At 33.4% G+C, this 6038-nt stretch overlaps 1 non-coding gene across 1 annotated transcript; it reads right to left on the bottom strand.

The window, feature by feature from the left end:
- Positions 1–5381: 5381 nt before the first annotated feature.
- LOC145641141 (small nucleolar RNA R71) lies at positions 5382–5488 on the bottom strand. The gene has a single exon (XR_014115207.1). It is a non-coding gene; the product is annotated as a small nucleolar RNA R71 (small nucleolar RNA).
- Between the last annotated feature and the right edge of the window lie 550 nt (positions 5489–6038).

The raw sequence follows: 6038 nt of genomic DNA on the forward strand, positions 1-6038 counted from the left end.
TTGCCCACTACCGGTTAGGGACAAAGAAGATACATACCTACATTGAAAAAAACACTAAGGTCTGTTCCGATTGACTGAACTCAGCTGAGCTGAATTGAACTGAACTGAACTAAATTGAACTGAGCTGAACTGAACTGAACTTATTAATTAGTAATTTTAACTACGGATTAGTGATCTTTGATTATTTATTGATTATTTATTATTATACATATGTGTATATAAAAATGTACATGTTAAAATATTTTCAAAAAATATACTATATAATTATAAAATTTATGAAAAATATATTAAAAATATACTATAGAACCATTTGAACAATGAATTGTATCAATATTATTATTATTATTATTATTATTATTATTATTATTATTATTATTATTATTATTATTATTATTATTATTATTATTATTATTATTATTATTATTATTATTATTATTATTATTGTTATTATTATTATTATTATTAATTATTGATGATTATTATTATTATTATTTATTATTTATTGATTATTATTATTAGTATTATTATTATTATTTTTATTATTATTATTTATTGATGATTATTATTATTATTTATTGATTATTATTATTAGTATTATTATTTCAATTATTATTGTTATTATTATTATTATTATTATTATTATTATTATTATTATTTATTGATGATTATTATTATTATTATTATTTATTACTTATTGATTATTATTATTATTATTATTATTATTATTATTATTATTATTATTATTATTATTATTATTAATATTATTATAATTATTATTATTATTGTTGTTGTTGTTGTCGTCGTCGTCGTCGTCATCGTCGTTGTAATAAGAGTTTAAAAGAATGAAATTTGGCTTTATATCATTAGCAATATCATTAGACATAAATTAAGAGCTGAACTGAACTGAACTGAACTGAGCTGAACTGAACTGAACTGAATTTCAACGGAAAAGAACAGGCCCTAAGAGTTGGAAAAACGTTATTTGCTATTTTAATACTCCCTTTATGTTTTTTCTTAAGTGTTATATTTTGACCGCCACATAGTTTTAGGCGACTAAAAGGTAAGTGGGGTAGTTAGAGTATTAAAAAATTGTAAAAGAAAGATAATAGAGTTAATAGTTTATTAAAAAATAATGAATGTGAGAGAAGAGTTACAATGAAAAAAAGTAGAGGTGGCCTGGGTTTGGGTGAAGAGATAATATTTTAATGTAGTTTTTTGCCAAAAAAAAGAAGTGTAACACTTATAAAAACCTCGTCAGATATGGTAAGTGTAGCACTTAAACGGAGGGAGTATTGTTATTTTAAGTTTGAGCTTGTTATAATAAATTTAATACTGTTATATGTTTCTTTAATATTGTTTTCGACGTGCCATTTTGCTCTTTTCAGTAATACTTATATATTAAAAGGCTAAGTGTGTGTATTAGAAGTAAAGTGTTATATTTGTATACTATTATCGCATAAGTGAAATATGTTATTAAGGAAAACAATATTGTTAATATAAATTAAAAATTGTTAAGCTGCGAGATTTGGTATCAGAGTCATACATTTAAAAGTTAGCAAAGTTGTTAATTAATAAGTAATAAAGCTGGAGAATACTAGTTCTACTGAGTGTAAGAAACCTAGTTTTAAACATTATTATCATATTCCTGATAATAATAGTAATTTTGGTCCATTCCTTAATTATATAGTAGATCAAATTGGTGAATTAAGATCAGAGGTTGATAACATTCATGCTCGGTGTATTAATATTGAAAATAAAATATCAATAACCACAACCGATATTAATAAAAAAAGTAAGTGATTTAAAAGAACAAGTTAAACACGTACAACTTGCTTTAACAAACGAAGTAAGACATCAATTTATTAAAGAAGTATCACCTAGTAAAGAAAAAATTATCCCATATAAATATAAATATCCTTTTCAGAATCTAGATAAAAATAAGAAGTTTACGGTGTCACTCCCCTATTAGACCTACTAGTAATCAAAAAAATAACAAAGAAACTAAAGGTGAGCCATCATCATCAAGAGAAAACAATTGAAGAATTGCAAAACTTATTTGATTAAAAAGAAGACCCTAATAAGCTAAATGATATCATGAAGATAATTTCTGAAAACGGAATTACTGCTAATAACGTAGTAGAGGAAAATAACTATCACAACAAGAAAACACCTTTTTACCGACCATAAAAATCGGTCGGTAAAAATCGGAAGTCGGTCGGTATTAGTTATACCGACCAACTTTAGTCGGTAAACGTCGGTCAGTAAACCCTTGGTCGGTAATTTAGTTTTTACCGGCTACTTTTTGGTCGGTAAATATTTACCGACCGAAATATTTATATTACCGACTAATTAAAAGGGTGGTCAGTATTTACCGACCATTATATAAATCGGTCGGTATTTTGTGACGATTTTTCGGTCGATAATTAGCGACCGATATTCAGTCGCTAAATACCGACTGATTTAAAGTGGTCGGTATTCAGCGACTGGACATCGGTCAGTAATAAGATCCAGCCAAACTTCACTAGCTTCAAAGTCGGTCAGTAAATACCGACTAATTAAGCAATCAGTCGCCAAATTTCGACCGTTATTTAGTCGTTATTTACCGACGGATTATCAAAACAGTCGCTATTACTCACAATGCTACGCAACTTTTACATCAATTCTTATAGTTCATGGAAACCAACACTCGACATAATAATAATAATAATAATAATAATAATAATAATAATAATAATAATAATAATAATAATAATAATAATAATAATAATAATAATAATAATAATAATAACACTAACACTAACACCTGATAATAATAATAATAATAATATATAAATATTAAAGTAGTAATCATTTATACATGCCGTCATAAATGTTTTGAAATAGTAATGTCAATTACAAAGTAAAAAACACTAAACACAAGCAGAGCCGGATGCCCCACCGGGGCCACCACCAGGTGGGGGTGGAGGTCGAGGAACAAAAAGCTCATTGCAGTTTTGGTTGCCCTGGCTCAACTGAGACATGAATGTTCGCATCTCCTAAAAGTATTGTTGTTGCCTCCTGATGAGTGGCATTTATGCCACTTTTTTTTCCTTTTTCTCAAAGGATTCTCCCCTCATTTGCACTTGTTTGGCCCTTTTTCTAAGCATTTTTACCTAGTTTTGTTTCCTCCTTTCGTTTCTCCTTTATCTTCCCTTTTCTTAGTCTTCTCGCCTTCTCTTTATTTTGATTTCCATGCTTTTGTTTTGTAGGTATTTTGTGTCGAAAGAAAGAGGATTTCAAGGAGCCAAGCAAACTGTTCTACGCGGGATGCTGTGCGGCTATTGCGCGGGCGCGCACCCTTGGCTGTGCGGGCGCGCAGCCCTGTCAGAACTCGCGCAGCCAGGCTAAAGAAACAGAGCCAAACCAGAGAGTTTGCGCGACCTATTGTGCGGCCTCTATGCGGGCGCGCGACCTGCTGCGCGGGCGCGCAGGTTTACTGTGCGGGCGCGCTTGATTTCCCCGTACCCTCAAAGTTGCGGCCACGCACTATGCTGAGAGGGCGCACACCTCTAATGCGCGGGCGCGCACCGCTGGGTTTCTGATTTCTTTGCGCCTTGTTGCCCAAGTTTCTTTCTTTTGGGGGAGCCACATATATATAGACGGGACTCTTTGTAATAAAGGACACTTAGTACTAATTCCATAGAATATTAGCCTAATCTAGAGAGAGAAAGTAGATTGCTATTCAAGCATCCTTTATTGTATTCAACTTTGCTCAAGTTTTAATCTTCAATCAATCAAGCAAGAATCCAAGTTTTCATCTTTCATTAATCCTTTCTTTAGTAATCTCTTCTCCTTTCCTTTAGTATTATTTATTTGTTTTATTGTTGCTTATTCTTGTTAATCTTATTAGTTCATCTAGTTGTTATTGATTTCATTGATTTTTATCATGTTTTGTTTTGAGTTTCTTGAGTTTATTTCTAGTTTTGATATTTTGTTTAATCTCCCTTCTCTAGGATAAACTTTTAGCTAGGGGAAGGGGGTGGAAGATATGAGTTGATATTGGATGAATGATGATGGTTTGATTGAACTTATGCCATAAATTGATGAAAGACATGATTTTTAATAGCTTGAGATTATTGTTGCACTCTATTTGATGTTTTCTATTTTAAATGCATGAAAGTGATTTGAACTAGATTAAGATCGTCTCTATTTTAATGATTGCATGAGAATGAGTTATTAAAGTGGAGTTTTTATGGATTGTGCATCTTTATTCTCTTGATTTGATTGTAACTAATAGGATGCATGAGAATGATCCTTATTAGTGTAGATCTATTTCATTGATTTGCCTAGACTATTACATGAGAATGAATTGTTTAGGTAGAATCTTGTGTTCTTTGGCATGTGTTTCATGATAATCACCATTATTCCCCTCTTTCTAATCATATTGGACACCCCCGTATCCCTAGAGTCATTTTCCCTTGATTTTAATTTAATCATCATTTTCTTGCTTATTTGTTGTTTTGGTTTTCTTACTCAACAAAACCAACAAAAACAATCCCCTTTTTACTCTTGCATTAGTGATTATTGATGTTGAATTAGTGTGCTTCCCTAGTGGTTCGACCCTTTACTTGCCACTAACTAGTTTAGTGTGGGTTTAGGTATTATAAATGATTAATTTGATTAGGGTAGTAGCTTAACGACCTATCTAACCCTTGATCAAATTTTGGCGCCGTTGCCGGGGAAGCGGCTTGTTTAGCGTCTACTATTGCTTTTGTCAGAGTCATTTTACTTTCTTTTCTTTTTGTTTTATTTGTTTTATCATCCTTGTCATTGCTAATTGTTTGCTTAGCTTTGGTGAATGCTTAGGAGGTCTTAAGGAGCACCCTCACATCAAATTGACCACGAGATCAACTGAACCTTGAGACAAGTCCGTAGGCTTTATCACGACGAGGGAAGAGGTTTTGGTGATATAGTTGATAGTGAGAGTAATACCTACTCTTCAAGTTCACAAAGCGGATCAATGGCGGGACAAGAAAATGATGTTTTGTTTCGTGAGTTCGGAAATCCGGAGGATTATGAGTTCACAGGAGGGATTTTGCTACCCGTCACGGAAACCAACTTCTCAATCCATCCACAATATACTAGAATTGTCCAATCGGAGCAATTTTCCGGAAGTGCAAGTGAGGACCCTATTGAACATTTGGACCGATTCCTTGAATTGTGTGCAATGATGCAAACCAATGAAGTGAGTCAAGACTACATTCGTATGCACCTTTTCCGGCAATCTCTCACCGAACGATCAAAGAAATGGCTAAAGCAAATAAAGCCTAACACTCTCACAACATGGAGGGAGGTGGTAAAGGCGTTCTTGAAGCGATTTATCTCCGAGGAGAAGACCGCCGAAATGAGAAGGAAAATCGCATCATTTGAGCAAGAAGCCGATGAAAGTCTTGGTGAAGCATGGGAGAGATTCAAAGAGTTGGTACAAGCGTGTCCCCACCATGAGTATAATCAAGGGTTGGTCATGCGGTTTTTCTACGACGGATTGGAGCCCATGTCAAGAGCTAATTTGGATGCGGGGGCGGGTGGTCAATTAATCAAAATCCCTCAAAATCAAATTGAAGCCACAATAGAAGAGCTAGAAAAGAATTACTCTTGGGGGGGGGGGGCGAAGAATAAATGCTCAAAGAAAGGTGGTATTTACGAATTGGAGAAAGTTGATCAATTACAACATCAAATTGATCAACTAACAAAAGGGCTTTCCAAGTTGAACTCGAGTGTGAATGCAAGTTCAAGCGGTGGAGCAAGCTCCTCTCAAGTTAACTTTTTCTCTTGTCAAAATTGTGGAGGAACGAACCATGATACATCTTATTGTGGAGGTTTAAGCCCCGAGCATGTAGCGGCATAAAACACAAGGCAAGAGGGATTTAGAGGACGCGGCGGTGGAATAGCTTGGAGACAACCACCACCCGGGTTTGTACATCAACCTCAACAATGGAACCAACAAGCTTTACCTTCCTACAACTCCAACCCTCAATATCAAAATCCACCTCCATCTC

Source organism: Chenopodium album, chromosome 7, assembly GCF_948465745.1.
Source record: "Chenopodium album chromosome 7, dcCheAlbu1.1, whole genome shotgun sequence".
Classification (NCBI taxonomy): domain Eukaryota; kingdom Viridiplantae; phylum Streptophyta; class Magnoliopsida; order Caryophyllales; family Amaranthaceae; genus Chenopodium; species Chenopodium album.